Raw genomic sequence first — 16,216 nt, forward strand, 5'->3', positions numbered from 1 at the left:
AATAACTTATGCTAAGAAGAACACACACAGCCATGCCCGAGGGAGGACTCGAACCTCTGGCGGCAGGGGGAGCGCAACCCGTGACATTGCGCCTCAAACCGCGCGGCCACACCATGGAAATTATTCCTGCCGTATTAACAGATGTTGTATGACCCTGTCCCTTCTTCTTGTCAGCATTTTCTACGTAATCTCGAATCTGCGGAGAAAATACCCATTCCTTACCTTATCATTCCACCTTATTTTTAGTATTAATCTGTAGCACCGCATCTCTGATGCTTCGATTCTCTTTTGTTCTGGTTTTCTCCTAGTCCATTTTTGACTACCGTACAATGCTGGGCTTCGAAAGTACATTCTCAAAATTTTCTTCCTCAAATTAAGGCCTATGTTTGATTCTAGTAGACTTCTCTTGGGCAGCAGTGCCGCTTTTACCAGTGCTAGAATGCTTGTCATGTCTACCTTGCTTCGTACGCCATTGGTTACTGTGCTGCCTAGGTAGCAGAATTCCTTAACTTCATCTACTTCGTGACCATCAATCCTGATGTTAAGTTTCTACTACATCTAATTACTTTCGTCCTTCTTCGATTTACTCTCAATCGATATGCTGTACTCATTAAACTCTTATTCCATTCAACACATCCTTTAATTCTTCTTCACTTCCACTCAGGATGGCAATGTCGTCAGTGAATCCTATCATTGATGTACCTTCACCTTGAATTTTAATCCCACTCTCGAAATTTTTTTATCTCTGTCATTGTTTCTTCGGTGTATAGATTGAAGAGTAGAGACGGAAATTTACAACCCTGTGTTACAGACTTTTTAATCCAGGCACTTCGTTCTTTGTCTTCCAGTCTTATTGTTCAGTCTTGGCTCTTGTACATATTTTATATTACCCGTCTTGCCTTAAAGCATATCCCTACTTTTCTTAGAATTTCGAATATCTTGCACCATTTGACATTATGGAACGCATTTTTCAGGCTGAAAAATCCTATAAATGCGTCTTGATTTTCTACAATCTTGCTTCCATTGTCAGCGACAAAATTACAACCGCCTTTACCTTTCTTAGAGCCAACTGGTCGTCATCTGACAGATTCTCAGTTTTCTCTTCTGTTCTTCTATATAGTATTCTTGTCGACAATTTGGATGCATGAGCTGTTAAGCTGAATGCGCGATAATTTACGCCCTTACCGGCTCTTGGAATCTTCGGAATTATGTACTTTTGATGGTATAGCGCCAGTCTCATACATTCGACACACTAACGTGAACAGTAATTTCGTTGCCACTTCCACCAATGAATTAGGAAATTGCGATGGGATTTTATCCATACATTTTGCATTATTTGATCTTAAGTTGTCCAGATCTCTTTTAAATTATGATTTTAATACTGTAGCTCCTATCTCTTCCCTGTCGTCAGACAATTTCTCCGCATCACAGAGGCCTTCGATGTACTCTTTGCACCTAAACGCACTCTATTCTGCATTTAATAATGGAGTTCCCATTACACTCTTAATGTTACTGCTCTGACTATTAATTTCACCGAAGATAATTTTAACTGTTCTATATGATGAGTCAGTTTCTCCGAACACAATCTCTATTCGATTTCTTCACATTTTTCACGTAGCCATTTCGCTTTAGCTTCACTGCACTTCGTTTTTCAAAATGGTTCAAATGGCTCTGAGCACTATGGGACTCAACTGCTGAGGTCATTAGTCCCTTAGAACTTAGAACTAGTTAAACCTAACTAACCTAAGGACATCACAAACATCCATGCCCGAGGCAGGATTCGAACCTGCGACCGTAGCGGTCTTGCGGTTCCAGACTGCAGCGCCTTTAACCGCACGGCCACTTCGGCCGGCGCACTTCGTTTTTATTTCATTCCGAAGTGACTTGTGTTTCTGTATTCCCGAATGTCCCTGAACATTTTTATATTTTCTTCTTCCATCGATCGGATGAAGTATTTCTTCTGCTAACTGTGGTTTCTTCGCAGTTGCCTTCCTCGTAGCTATGTTGTTTTTCTCCAACCTCTGTGATTGTTCTTCTTAGAGAAGTCCAGTGTTCTTCAACTGCCTACTGAGCCATTCATTATCTCACAATCTATAGCCTCTTCTTTCTTTAGGGCCTCTGTATCCCCCTTCTTTACTCATTGATTTTTCCTGAGTAGTCTCTTAAGCTTCAGCCTACTCTTCATCACTACTAAATTACGTTATGAGTCTATATCAGCTCCTGAGAATGTCTTAAAATCCAATATCTAATTTCGGAATTTCTGCCTGACCATGATGTAGTATAACTAGAAACTTTTGCATCTCCCGGTCTTCCAAGTGTACCCCCTCCTATTGTGATTCTTGAACAGGGTACTCACAATTATTAGCCAAAATTTACTTCAGAACTCAACTGGACTCCCCCATCTCTCATTCCTACTACCTAGCATATATTCTGCCGTAGCCTTTTCTCTACTCATTCCCCAACAGCCGCATTCCAGTCCCGCAAGACTATTATATTTTCATCTCCCTTTATGTACTGAATTACCCGTACAGTACTGTCATATAATTTCTTCATCTTTTCCTCTTTTGATTGCGACTTAGGCGTGTTTACGTGAACTATTGTTGTCGTTGTTGGTTGGCTGTTTATTCTAATGAGAACAACCCTATCACTGAACTATTCACAGTAATTCGCTCTCTTCCCTATTTTCCTGTTCTTACGAAACCTACTTCCTGCTGCTGTTGATACCACACTATACGTGTCTCACCAGAAATCCATCCCTCCTTGTTATTTCACTTTATTGGACACCACTATACATAGACTGAGCCCTAGCATTTCCCTTTTCAGATTTTATAGCTTCCCTTCCACGTTCAAACTTCAGATAGTCCACGACCCTATTTGTAGAACGTTACGTTTTCATTGCTTAGTCAATCTTTTCTCTACCCCTTCCGTAAATCAGAATGGGACTTTAGTTGGAATCTTTTGCCGATGAAGAAACAATTATGACACTTTTTCCAATTGCAGATTATTAGGAGGTGTAAAACAAACAAAGTTTAATGAGTTTATAGTTTCTTTGCAAAATCTTAGTAGCTGGAATGAAACTGACGTTATTTGTCTGTCTGAACATCGTATAATCACACGGATAAAAAATATTAATGTAAGTGGCTATAAATTAAAAGATATTCATTTAGATCCAATGTAGATAAACGAGGAGCCGTCACATTCATAAAAGAGGGATGTAAATACAAAAATGTATTATTAAGTAAATTCTGAATGGACCTAGATATAGGTTCACGTTCCTGTGAGTTACTAATGTGAAATGTAGCATTTGCGATTGTTACTATACTTGACAGGTTAATTAGGAAATTTGCGTCAAAACCTGTGTGTGTTTTTGTGTTCTCTGGCTTACAGAAGGCAAGGAGTATTAATTTTAGATTATTTAAACGTAAATTTCTTGAATTAATTTGACAGGAACAGTGATGTAAGGTGCCTTTGGCCACTTAAAATCAAGTGTTAGCCATATATTTCCCTACGTATGTTGCTCAAGATATTAGGACCCTTACTGAGAATGTATTCATTCAACAAGGAGAAGTTAGACAAACAGATGCTCCGTGTGTAGTTCAGAAACACTCTAAGAAAACAGTGAGACTTATTAACAAATAAACTATTGAAGATTTTAAAGAAAAACGTAAAAGCATTTGAGGGGGGGGGGGATGTTTATAATGAGCCTAACGCTACTTCAGAATCCAACATATCTCTTAATGAGTTCGTACGCATTTTTGAAACTACTTTTCCTAAAATGATCATTACATCTAGTAATTGGATTTATTAAATAAACTTTGGATCACTACTGGTATCCGAGTATATTCACATTGAAAACAGGATTTGTTGAAAATAGCGAAAAGAAGTAACGACCCAGAAATACTTTATTGTTATAAATGATATTGTAACATTTAAGGAAAGTTTAAAAGGATCCAGGAGTACGCACATTTTCTCTAAAACAGATAGGTTATACAATAAAATTACATCAGTATCGAATGTCTGTCAAAAGAGAGACAGGGAAAGAAGTCATTTACCATAGCACTAAATTAAATTGAAAATGGTCCCCATCTGAAATAAACAGGATCACCATGACTTTAAAAAGTAATAATTCATATGTGTTGGGTCATATCTCTAACAAATTACTAAAATGTTAGGGGCTTTTAATATGTAAGTTTCTTAATCACGTATGTAATCCTTCATTAACTCAGGGTGTTTTCTGAGAAATATTGAAATATGAAATTGTTAGGCGTCTCTTTAAGTAGGATCATTCCACAGATTTCAATAGCTACCACCCATTGTTTATCTTTACATTTTCTAATTTTTTTGAGAAGGCAATGTACTCCATGGTTATCGCCGACCTGTGTAGCAGTGGAATAGTTAGACAGCCACAGTTTGGATTTCAGAAGGGTGGTAAAATGTTTAAATGATAAAATATCTCTAAGGAATTTGACGGTGTTAATCATAATATTTTATCAGAGACGTTAGTTTTTTTGGAATAGGTAGTACAACAAACGTGTGGTTTATTTCTTAGTTAAACAGAACTCAGAAACATACCCAAGACTGTTAGAGTAATACAGAGAGGGACACCACATATCGGGGAGAAAATACAATAAGTGTCCTGCAGGGTTTAATCTTAGCCCACTACTGTTCTCTCTTTATTTTAACCATTTGTCAACTAACTAGACTTAGAAAGCAGAAATAGTCCTGTCTGCAGACAATACAGGCATTATTGCGAAGCAGAGCAAAGAAGCTTCAAAATAAAAAAAAAATGATGTTTTTTGCGGAAGTTACTCAATGATTTAGCATGAATGGGTTACCTTTTGTTGTATTCTGCTACTTAGCGATGCATGCCGCAGTAAATGATGATCCATAGATTGAAGTAAAGAACAATTTATTCACTGCTATAGTTCCCAAACAAATTAGCTCCAATGAGCACTGAAAGATCGTTCATAAACATTTGAGACTAGTAAAGTTCACTGACGCGATACCAATTGCGAGGGAAGCTTCGTCCCGAGTAACCTTCAGGGCAGCGTCCGTGGGTGCCCCGCCGTGTGGAGTAGCGTGGAGCAGTGTGGACGAGGTGCGGCCTAGAGCGGACCATCGGACTGGTCTCGTCGTGTTCCGTTTGACGAGCTGCGAGTATCGCGGCCTCCTGACACGGAGATGAGTGAGCAACTGTCCGCCCTGCTGGAGACTGTGCTTGGCCATAAACATCCAGCTGACTGAAGTTCAAATGGTTCAAATGGCTCTGAGCACTATGGGACTCAACTGCTGAGGTTATTAGTCCCCTAGAACTTAGAACTAGTTAAACCTAACTAACCTAAGGACATCACACACATCCATGCCCGAGGCAGGATTCGAACCTGCGACCGTAGCGGTCTCGCGGTTCCAGACTGCAGCGCCAGAACCGCGCGGCCACTTCGGCCGGCCTGACTGAAGTGCGTGTGTGATCACATGACGTGCAGACAGTACTTCTTTCCTCGGTAGCAGTGCCGCCAGTTTCCTGGTGCGCGCTGTTCGTTAGCGTGGGTGGAGCCAGCTGGTGGAGCCTGTAACAAACAGTGAATCAAGAGACTGTTAGTATAAAGCATTGCGCCCGTAACATTCGATGTCCGTGTGGTACTGTAAGGAGCCGTGAAATGAAGTTGAACACCAGGCATAAAACACAGTCCGCGCGACTGGTGGTCCAAGTAATTGTTGTTACGGTTCGATACTGTCACCGCTGTGCTAGGGGAACAGCACAGTGTCACATCACTAGTGCACTCTGTTGTTGTGTTGTAGCCTTGGCTATTGGCAGACTGATTGGTCTAGTGGAGTCGTCCGGCTGTCATAATATCACATGGCTAGTGCCTATGATTCGATTGTCCTCCAGAGAGGTGTGTAGCAGACATGGCCTGCGTTCCTCTGCCGCCCGCTGCAGCGATTCCGGTGATCACATGGAAAAAAGTTCACTCAGCTATTTGGTTTGGAAACACTGTAGCATCCTCCATACGGCTCGGATCTTTCACCATGTGATTTTAACATTTTTGGTGACCTGAAGAGAGACATATGTGGATATCGGTTTCAAGCGGATGACGGAGTTCAAGAGTGAGTGCGGTTGTGGAAACGACGGCGACCGACCGCCTTCTACGGTACAGAGATTGATTGTCTCATCTCAAAGAGGGATAAATGTCTTTGAGCGCGTATGGCGATAATTTTTGAATGGAGACATCTCATGGTCCCGTTGTGGTGGAAGTTCGATTTTCGTTTGACTGCCCCTCATAGTAAATATCTCCGGAGGAGAGACGCCTGTAGATAACGTGTAGGCAAACCTGCAGGGCGAAGACGTCGTACTGGCCGCGTTCTGCAACAGGTAAGTAATTTCGCTCGGTAATGACCATCTTCAAGCATGAGCAGAAACGTGTTGCTTTATACAGGTCACGCTATTATGTGTAAGATGGTCATGACCGACTGAAATTAATTACTTGATTACAAATAAACAGTGTGATCCAAAACTGAAATTCTAATAAAGCAAATATTTTCCTGGATTGCCGAAAACTTTTTCGTGTCAAAACTTTGAAATATACACAACAGCAGGATGTAGTTCAGCCAGTCTTATACTGTCACAAATATCCCACCTCGTATAAAATAAGAAACAATAAATAGGGTAGTAAATTGAAAATAATTTGGTGTGCATGCTGGCGAAAACTGAAACTGGGGAAGCATGTAGTAGACCAGCAAAAGTTTTTAGCTATGGCTACTTCTGCCATAGAAATAATGTCCAAGTTTTGGAACACAGAAGTCAGTAACTAAACATAATTTTCAATTTTCATTTATTGATGTCTTATGAGATAATGCTCTGGGGTAACTCCTGGCATAGGCGAAAGGTATTCATTGCACAAAAGAAATTAATTAGAATTATTTGTGGATATGTCCTCGGAATGTTTCATGATGACATTCTTCAACAAAATCTTCTCGTTTGACAAGCCGTTTCCCTTCGAATAAAACATTCGTGCTTTCAATAGTTGTCTCCGCCGTCGCCAAAAGGAGTTAAAATCACTGACTTCCAGGGCTAGCACGGTGTTCTGCTTACATAGACGTAATGGCAGCGTCTGGAAACTTCCAGAGATGGCCGGAGTGAAGCATGCGTGGAAGCGCCCTGGGTCCGAGTGACATCACATGGCACCAGCAGCCAGCGCCACGTTTGAAACTGCCCATCCTGTGTCCCTACAAGCGTCAAGTCTACTACTTTGCTTTCGCTCAATGTCGAAAGCCCTGTCCCATGCCCTACTAAGTGTGTACCCCTAGTCTCTGTTAAAATAGTTGCCGATCATTCTAATTTCAGCCACTTCCGGTTAAGCTTGTTTGAGCCAAAACTCCCGTCTTTTCAAATTGTGTTTTATGCACATTTTATAGGTATTGTTCATCCACAGCCAAATTCTCAAATTTCCTTTGTTCGAGACGTTATAAACGCTCTGCACAACGCTCAGAACAGTGCTAATAGTTTGGCCTATGTAAATGCTACTACATTCACAGGGACACCTTGACCTATATGAATGCTACCACATTCATAGGGTACACCACAGACGCTATGAACTCGAAGATCTATGTTCTCTTTAACTGGACGGAACATATCTCCTCTTATCTTGGAGGCGGGCCGGAACACTAGTCTCAATCCATGTCTCTTCAGCATACGTCCTATCTTGCTAATAGTTGCTCTACAGTAAGGAAGGAATGCAGCTGGCATGGCCACTTCCGCTGATGCACGAGGAGTCTTTCGTCGCTGAACCTCGAAAACTTTTCCAAAATCTCTTTCGCTGTAACGAGTTTCTCTGACCATGCACGTCAAATGCCGAAATTCAAACTCTAGATGGTAGTCGACAGAAATAGTCTTTGCGTTGTGTCCTAAAGTGTTCCGGACAGCTTTTTTGTATACAGGCTGGTGAAAACTGTTAGCCTTCAAGTACCTGTCGGTATACGTAGATTTCCTGTACACTGAATGACCAAACCGGCCTCCCGCTTTCTGTTCAACTAAAACATTCAAGAACAGTAATTTGCCATCCACGTCCAACTCGACAGCAAATTTAAAGTTGGGATGTACACAGTTCATATGGTCGACAAACTATTGCAGTGAATTTTCGGCATGACACCATATCAAGACAGCGTCGTCCACGCACCGTTTAAAGCAAGACGGATGGAACCTCGCAGAATTGAGAGACTGCTACACCAAGTGTTCCATGAAAGATTTCCCAACGACCGAAAACAATGGGTACCCCATGGCTGAGCCATCTTGTAATGTTGTTGCTTAATTTGTTCTGAAAGCGGTACTGATTGACAATAAAAGCGGGTCAAAAGCTGTGAGCTGTCTGAGGAAGTTAACCTTGCATTACTGAGCAACTGTTTCACTAGGTATCCAGTCTAGCTTACCAAATTCCCAACCAGACTAACATTAATTATAATCTTATAATAGTCATACGACAACCGGTGATATATAAAAGAGAATTTAAATAAAAGAAATAAATCAGTTTATATTTGGAAATTAATTTTAACATTCATCATTGAAATTTCAGCATATTAAACTTGAGTCATAACTAAGCTGGTGCCTTATTTAGCACTGTGAAAATGTGAGTTTGTAATCTTACGGAACACATCAAATATGGAGCCAAGATTGGGAGACTGCATACAACACTGCATTCATAAAATAACACACGAAGAACGTTGAAACATATGCAAGAGGAAATTAACCACAACCAACCGATTCAATTTTCACCCAAAGAAGTTACGTTCGTAGCGCAATCCTGTCCGTCATGAAATTACCACACACTGGTATACTAAATTCATACTAACTCTCTGTGAAATCTTCCCGAAAAGAATAGCCGAGGGCTACTTTGATGATTACACCACATGCTTCACGTCGTTGACTTGGTTTACACAAAGAGTGTAACTCCACAATAATTTTGATAATTAAAATAAATTAGATCGAAAAGCAATTTACAAAAGAAAAACCTCGAACTGGTTACTATCGTCTTACTATTAACCTGATGGGTCAAACAATTGTATAAGCACGTGGTACTGGTCTCACAAAGTACACCCCTTGTGGCTTGAACATAAAGAAAAGTTGCTATATTGAAAAATATTGTCAATTTAAGATTGATGATCTTAGTTAGAGTTACTGATCAACACGTGGTTCCACTTTACTCACAAAGTAGTGACAAAGCAACTACCGGAAGATATTCTGAACTTCACACGCAAATTACACTGCGTTGCAATTTAAGATAACGTTAGATATTTTAGAGCTAAACCTGAAATAAAGGTGATTAAATTTTCAGTTAGGCTGAACTTAAGAAATCCATTGTCCTACGGACTTAGCAGACACGCGCTTAGCCAGAGATCTTACCACTTCAGGCGCTCGCTGCGGACAGACTGCTGTGGTCCCTTCCTGAGGGGTGCCTCACAAATACAAACAGAAGTGACCAGAGAGGCAGCTTCCTATACCAACATGACAAGGGACGGACAGGACCATACTAAGAATAGAAACCTCTCTGCTTTTAGAAAGCGTAGCTACCTGTTCCGACGTTGGTCCTACTGTTCTCTAGCAGACAGGCTTGTCTGCTACCCTCAAGCATGCAACTAGAAATACATTTGCTCATTCATCCTCTCACACAGCATGCAACTAGAAATACATTTGCTCATTCATCCTCTCACACAGAAGGGAAGGGGGATGACAGTATCTTATCATATACAGTATATAAAAGAAAGCAGATGTAGGTTCCATATGAGACTGCGTGACATGAATTACATATAAACTGTGTTTTAAAGTGTAGTAGTGTGACAGATCGTTCTTGTTTATGTGTAAAAGTAACACGTTTCACTGCTCAGTGTCCTCCCAGATAGAAACACCATAGTAAATTTAGAAGAGGAATTTATGCTGTAAATGACAACATATTTAAGAAATTAACATGAAAGGAATCCAACAGAGATCTTTCATAACCCCAACGCTCCGGGAAAAGACTGTGCAGGGAATTTTCTGGCCATGCTAGGACATTCCCAAGCAGGCTTCTCACACCAAACTTAAACCAAAAATGTAAAGAAAAGGCAAAAGGTCACCAGCTACTTGCTAAAACACAATAATTTCAACACATCTTTAGAATCTACCAATTTCAAAGCGAAAAAAAAAAACAATCTGTGACACCTATTTAAAAGACAGTGTAGACCTAACTCGGTCAGCAAGTAAAAACAATGGTCCCTGTGTCATTAATATGAAAACAATTTCTGGTTGTTACCCTTATGGAGTTCACCAGTATTTGCTCATTGCAAGAGCCAAGTGATCACAGGAAAATTTATGACTGTTTATTAACAAGTAAAATTTATTAAAATAGCAAAGGTGCCAAAGCAATTAAAACAAAATCATGAAAATAACATCAGTATTATAAAGCAGAACATTACAATGCACAATCCGCAAAAGCAAAAAGAAGATAAGAGAAAAAACATGTTTTACAAAGTGGTTATCGCAAAAAATATTCTATATCTTATAAAACTAATAATTTGTAGAATTAAAATAACTTTGTGGCACTAATTTAATCACTCTACTATATTTCGGTTCGTTAGCAAACAATGATCACTGTGTCATTATACTGAAACTACAATTAATTATGTGATTGTTACCCTTAAGGGGTTCCTCACTATAAATATGCCCCATGCAAAGGATAATCGATCACTGTCCAATGAGCATGAATAGCTATCTGACTGATAAACGAAGCAATGCCACAGGAATGATTTTATGAAACAAAATATCACAAATCTAATACAACACACAAAAACAAACATTGAGAAATAAAACAGCTCTGAAAGTACAGCAGTCAATGTCTAAAAAAGACACCAATAAATAAAACACCTGCAAAATACAAGAGTCTGTCTAATAAAAAACACCAATAAATCGAACCCCTGCAAAACACATGATCAAAGTTTCTCTGAAAGAAACACACATATATGCATTGGACTAAGAACTGTTTAATCACTGTTCACTGACACACTCAGTAGTTCCACTGTTCCGAGGCACAATACAAGAGGGCGGGTGGGGGGGGGGAGGTTCGTCGCCGCCGCAGCTGTCAGTAGGGATTTTTGTCCATCTGTTGCGTGCAATGCCGCCGTCTCTGCCCTCTCATGAAGTTTCTCTTGGTGGCCCGTGTCACGTACATCTCGATTTGGTTCCATGTTTGTGTTGTCAAATTCGTGCGGTATCCTCGTTTGACACGCCAGGTTGATATTCCTGGTCAAGGATGACACTTAATGGCTCTTCTTTGTGCCACCCTTAGCAACCAGAGAACATCGAACCCTGATTTACTGTCGCTTGACAGTAGGCATCCGTCAGGAAATGTTGATAGCCGTCGTTGATGTCTGCCAGTTTCTCGGGACAGTACCTGTCAAAAGGCTCCATGCCCCTTTATCCCCTGTCTTCTGTCGTTTCACCGTGCCCATCTCGTCACGGTCGCGTGCGTGTGGTGCGTTGCCAGCAGATGGATTTCCGCGCGGTGGACCGCTCGGCCATCTCAGGTCATCGCCTCCACGAAGGGTCGCACTGGGGCGGCCGCCCATTAGCTCCAGGTGCAAGGGAAAGTGTTTGTCCCGTCCCCGTCTTTTGTTGTCAACCGTGCTCCCGAAGTGGCCCGGTTGACAGTGTGTCCTGCTGGGAAACCCGCCTGTTTACAACTAGTCCGGCTGCTCCCGCAGTCTCGTAAGAGTTTAGCCGGTTCGCTTTCACGTTCTCAACTGCATACACAGAAATTTTTCATCACAGTTATGTGATTACAAAATGTCATACATAATACCACTTAGTATTGTATTTCACAATTTTTAAGAACGAAAGTGAGACTTAATTTTTTTTAAATAAAAAAGTTAGATGAATTGACAATATAAAAATAAAAGTTAAATGACTTGACAATATAAAAAATAAAAGTGAACTGACAATATAATATCTAAATCCACATAACTAATGTGGTTCACTTGCGTTTTAAAAAATCAAATGCTACTTATTAATTCACTAAAATGAGTAGAATTATGCCTTGTGCAAGTATAGGTCAATAGGTCAGGGCAGCATAGGGTTCACATGTTATTTACACACACACACACACACATGCACACCTGTTGTCTATACTACAAACTAACTACCCATAAACATGTATTACTCAAAATTCTACTTCAATCCACTACTAGTTAATCCAACAGGCTACTTCAATGCTACTTAAACACCGTGTTTATACCACTACAACATTGTTCTAATTCGTCCTGTTCTTGACGCTCGCGGCATATGTCTTGCACATGATAAATATGGAGAAACTTTCCTTAAACATACACAGTAAAAAGAACAATTGTTATTTACACGCCAAAACATTTATACCAGTTGACACACCTAATAAGAGACTCGCAATTATACATTTATCATACTCTTATAGCCACACATAAAACAGTAAGAAAATTTCATCTAAAATTACGTTATCACAAGAATTAATCACACAGATGACTCTGAGAAGGGTAAAAATATTTTCATTATACAGGTTATACTACGTTTTCTTACCCATTTCGTTCCTTCTTTAAGTTACCTTCGCTTCCAAATCAGTTATTTCGCCTGTGGTGGTTATTCTGAATTCATTTTTCATGAATGGCAAAATTGTGGTCTCCTCTATTCTGTAAAACAGTTTCATCTTAACATATTGAACTTACAACAGACACAAAAGATCCGAATCCTCCTGTAGTTTAAATGACAAATGTTTTGCTTCATCCTTATTACCTTAAACCAAGCTTTCCTTCGGTCCCATAATCAAAATTATTTAATCTTCCTCTACCTTCAAGAGGGAAATTTCCTCAGTACAAATCATATAGGCTGCAGTGCATCCCGCACCAGCGAAAACAGTAAACTGTAATGCTCACAGCATCAGCAAAACACATAAACGTCGCTTTTCTAGGACAAGTATTAACGCAGAATAATTTTTCAGGCTTTGGCTCAACATCAATCAAGACTACAGAAAGGATCCATATTTCTGTTCCATTCTCCATTTGCTGAAAAACTGCTCGTATTTGACTACCACAATAATATTTCTGGGCTACGTAAATTACACAAACCACAATTCTTCTTTCACCTTGAAGGGAATCAATATACTAACGAAATCCACAAACAGCACTTTATGTACTCAGCTATAAAGAACAAAAAAAGATATATTATCAATATTAACATATTAGCGTATATTCGGAAGCCATTGGTTAAACAATCGTATTATCGCATCCTGTTTTCAAGATTCCAAACTTACTCATTCCTTTCTCAGAGTTCTCCTATCTTAAATTATTCATACAGCACTCATTCTGTAGTAAGAGATCCTCATTTGTACTGACAGATACAGAATAGTAATAGATAGATAGTAGCACTGAAAGCAGAAAATCGGAAACAAGGCTACTAACAGCTGGGGACCTGGGTTTGCCAGACCCATAATACCCACAGATCGGATATTCCCCTGAGTTTTGCATTAATTCAACAAAGATCTTGCTTCCCTCAGGAGCGACTCTTTTCAATTTACACAAAAAAAAACATAAACAGCATTTCACTCGCTCACAAAGAAACCTTTTATCTTCATATTTGAACCAACCTAAATCCTAATTGCACAAGGAAAGAAAAAAATTAACAACATCACTTCATCAATCACATAGAAACATCTTTATCATTATTTTTAACAACATATTATTCAAAATGCATTTATCACAAATGTAAACTAATCAATTGTTTCTCTTCACTGTCCTCTCTACTCCTCACTGTCCTTTCTACTCATTTCCCATGTCGCTCATTTGTTCCGATTGGGCGCCTTCTGGGCTGATCATTTGTCATTGCCGGTTTCGTTCATTTCCATTTGCTGGATTATGTCTAGGGTTAGCAGGCCGAATTTCAACATCATGTGGTGCTCCGCCTACAATCATATTTCCACCGTGTTCATCGTAGTATCGATTCTAGTTGCCGTACCTGTTGCGTTCACGATCTTGTCCCCATCCACGATCATTTCCGATGTTCCACCTGTGTTCGCGACTGTTACCCCAGTTTCTATACGGCCGGTCTCGATTATTGTTCCGTTCGCGTCGCGACGACCAATCACGCCGTTGATTAGTACTACGGCCACGACTGCCATCGCGCTGCTGTGCCCCGTAATAACTTCGTGGCTGATTAGGCGGGCATTCTGCTGTATTATATTCCAACTCTTGGAGAAGTGTCTTATAAGTTTCCACGTCCTCTTTGCATCGTCCCGCAAGAATGACGTGGCGCAAGTGCATCGGCAATTTGGTGATGCATATCCTAATTAGTTCCGCAGGTCCGTATGGATCGTATAGAAATTGATTCGCCTGCAGCATGTGTTCGAATAGGCGTGCTGGGCTGCCGAAACCACACTGGTTCAAATTTGGCAGCATAATTATGCCATGCTTGACCCTATCTTGTGCCGCTTCCGACCAATAGGCGGAGAAAAAGGCTTGTCGAAACTCCCGAGTGGAGTTGCAGTGACGCACTGCTGACCTCATGTGAATCGCCGGATCGCCTTCCAAACAGCCACACATATATTCTATCTTATGTGAACTTGCCCAGTCGGGGGGAAGACAGAACTCAAATTGCTCGAGCCATGCTCGTGGATGTATTCCTTTTTGCGAATTTCGAAATATCTCAAACTTTCTCACCGTAAGGAAATGTTTGAAATCAAATCCCCGCATTTCTTCCCGGCGAGGCCCTTGAATGTTTCTATTTTTCTCATGTCTGCCCCTGAAAATACATTCTTCCCTGTCGTCAAAAACTCCCTCGTGGCCGGAGTCCCTCTCAGCACTGTTCGTATGGCTATTTTTAGTGCTATTGGCGAGTTCGTAATCACACACCATGCGGTTTTCCAGATGCACCACGTGTTCTTGTAATTCGCCTGTTACAGCTTTGTGCCGCCTGTTCACTTCGAACTGTCCCTTCTGAAATCTAAGAAGCGAACGCACTTCTTCAGTCTCTGCGGCTGCTACCGGTGTAGTATTGTTCTCGCTTTCCGTCACCTTCATCGTGCCTATGATGTCCGCTAATGCCGCAATCTTATCATGTATTTGTCTGTTGTCCTCCGCCCCAGTCTGCTTCAATTGTTCTACTTGCTGTTCCAGTGCGTGAATCGCTTGACTGTTGTCCGCTACTGCGTTGCTGATGGACGTGGGACAATGCGTTTCCGCCTCTTGGACCCTCGAGAGGACCTGCTGGTGTTCTCTTTGGCATTCTTCTCTCAGCGCTTGGAAATTCCTAAGTAGCTGTTCTTCGCTCTCTTTAGATTCCGCATCGCGACTCCGCTTGCCCTGTTCTAAGGCTTGCAGACGGTCATCGATTTGTTCAAATGTACGGCCTAATGCTTTCATAATATCACTTTTTATTTCACTTGCCAGATTGTTTATTCTTTGTGAGATATCATCGGACACTCTCTGCATGGACTTGTCGACTTTATTTGTCTGCTGGATTAGTTTTTCGTCTATTTGTTGGCCTAGCTCCCGGATCGATTTTTCAGATTTCTGCGTGATTTGTTCGCCTAGCTCACAGATCGATTTTTCAGATTTCACTGTCATTTGTTCACCTAGCTCTCGGATCGATTTTTCAGATTTCTGCGTCATTTGATCGCCTAGCTCTCGGATCGATTTTTCAGATTTCTCTGCGTTTTCTTTATTTTGTTGCAATAAGGCTTTCATGAGTTCTGCCAAATCGATTTGGTTAGTTGGAGGCAAATTAATTTCTGGCTCTGATGTGAGCCTGTTCGTCCTGTTTTGCATTTCCTCTGAAGCATTCCCCAAAGCATTTTCGGAGCCGTCCGAGGCGTTAATAATCGAAATCAAATTATCCCCTTGGTCCATGATGCTTAAGTTATTGGACCGCCTACTTTTAGCTTGGTTATGTGTCTGCATTAGTTCAATTTATACCCGGTACGCAACACACTAATCAGAATAAATGTATCCCCCAAAAATTATGACAGTCACACGAAAGGTACCCAGCCTAGTACGCACTTTTTCATACGCAAAACAAATTTATACCTTTGATCGAAGTCAGTGCAATTTACAAGCGAGAAAAAAAAACACATACATATAAAACACACAAATATAGAAAACAAAACAAGACATTGCCGGCCGCGGTGGTCTAGTGGTTCTAGGCGCTCAGTCCGGAACAGCGCGACTGCTACGG

The sequence above is a fragment of the Schistocerca nitens genome, chromosome 1 (genome assembly GCF_023898315.1).
Source record: "Schistocerca nitens isolate TAMUIC-IGC-003100 chromosome 1, iqSchNite1.1, whole genome shotgun sequence".
Taxonomy (NCBI): Eukaryota; Metazoa; Arthropoda; class Insecta; order Orthoptera; family Acrididae; genus Schistocerca; species Schistocerca nitens.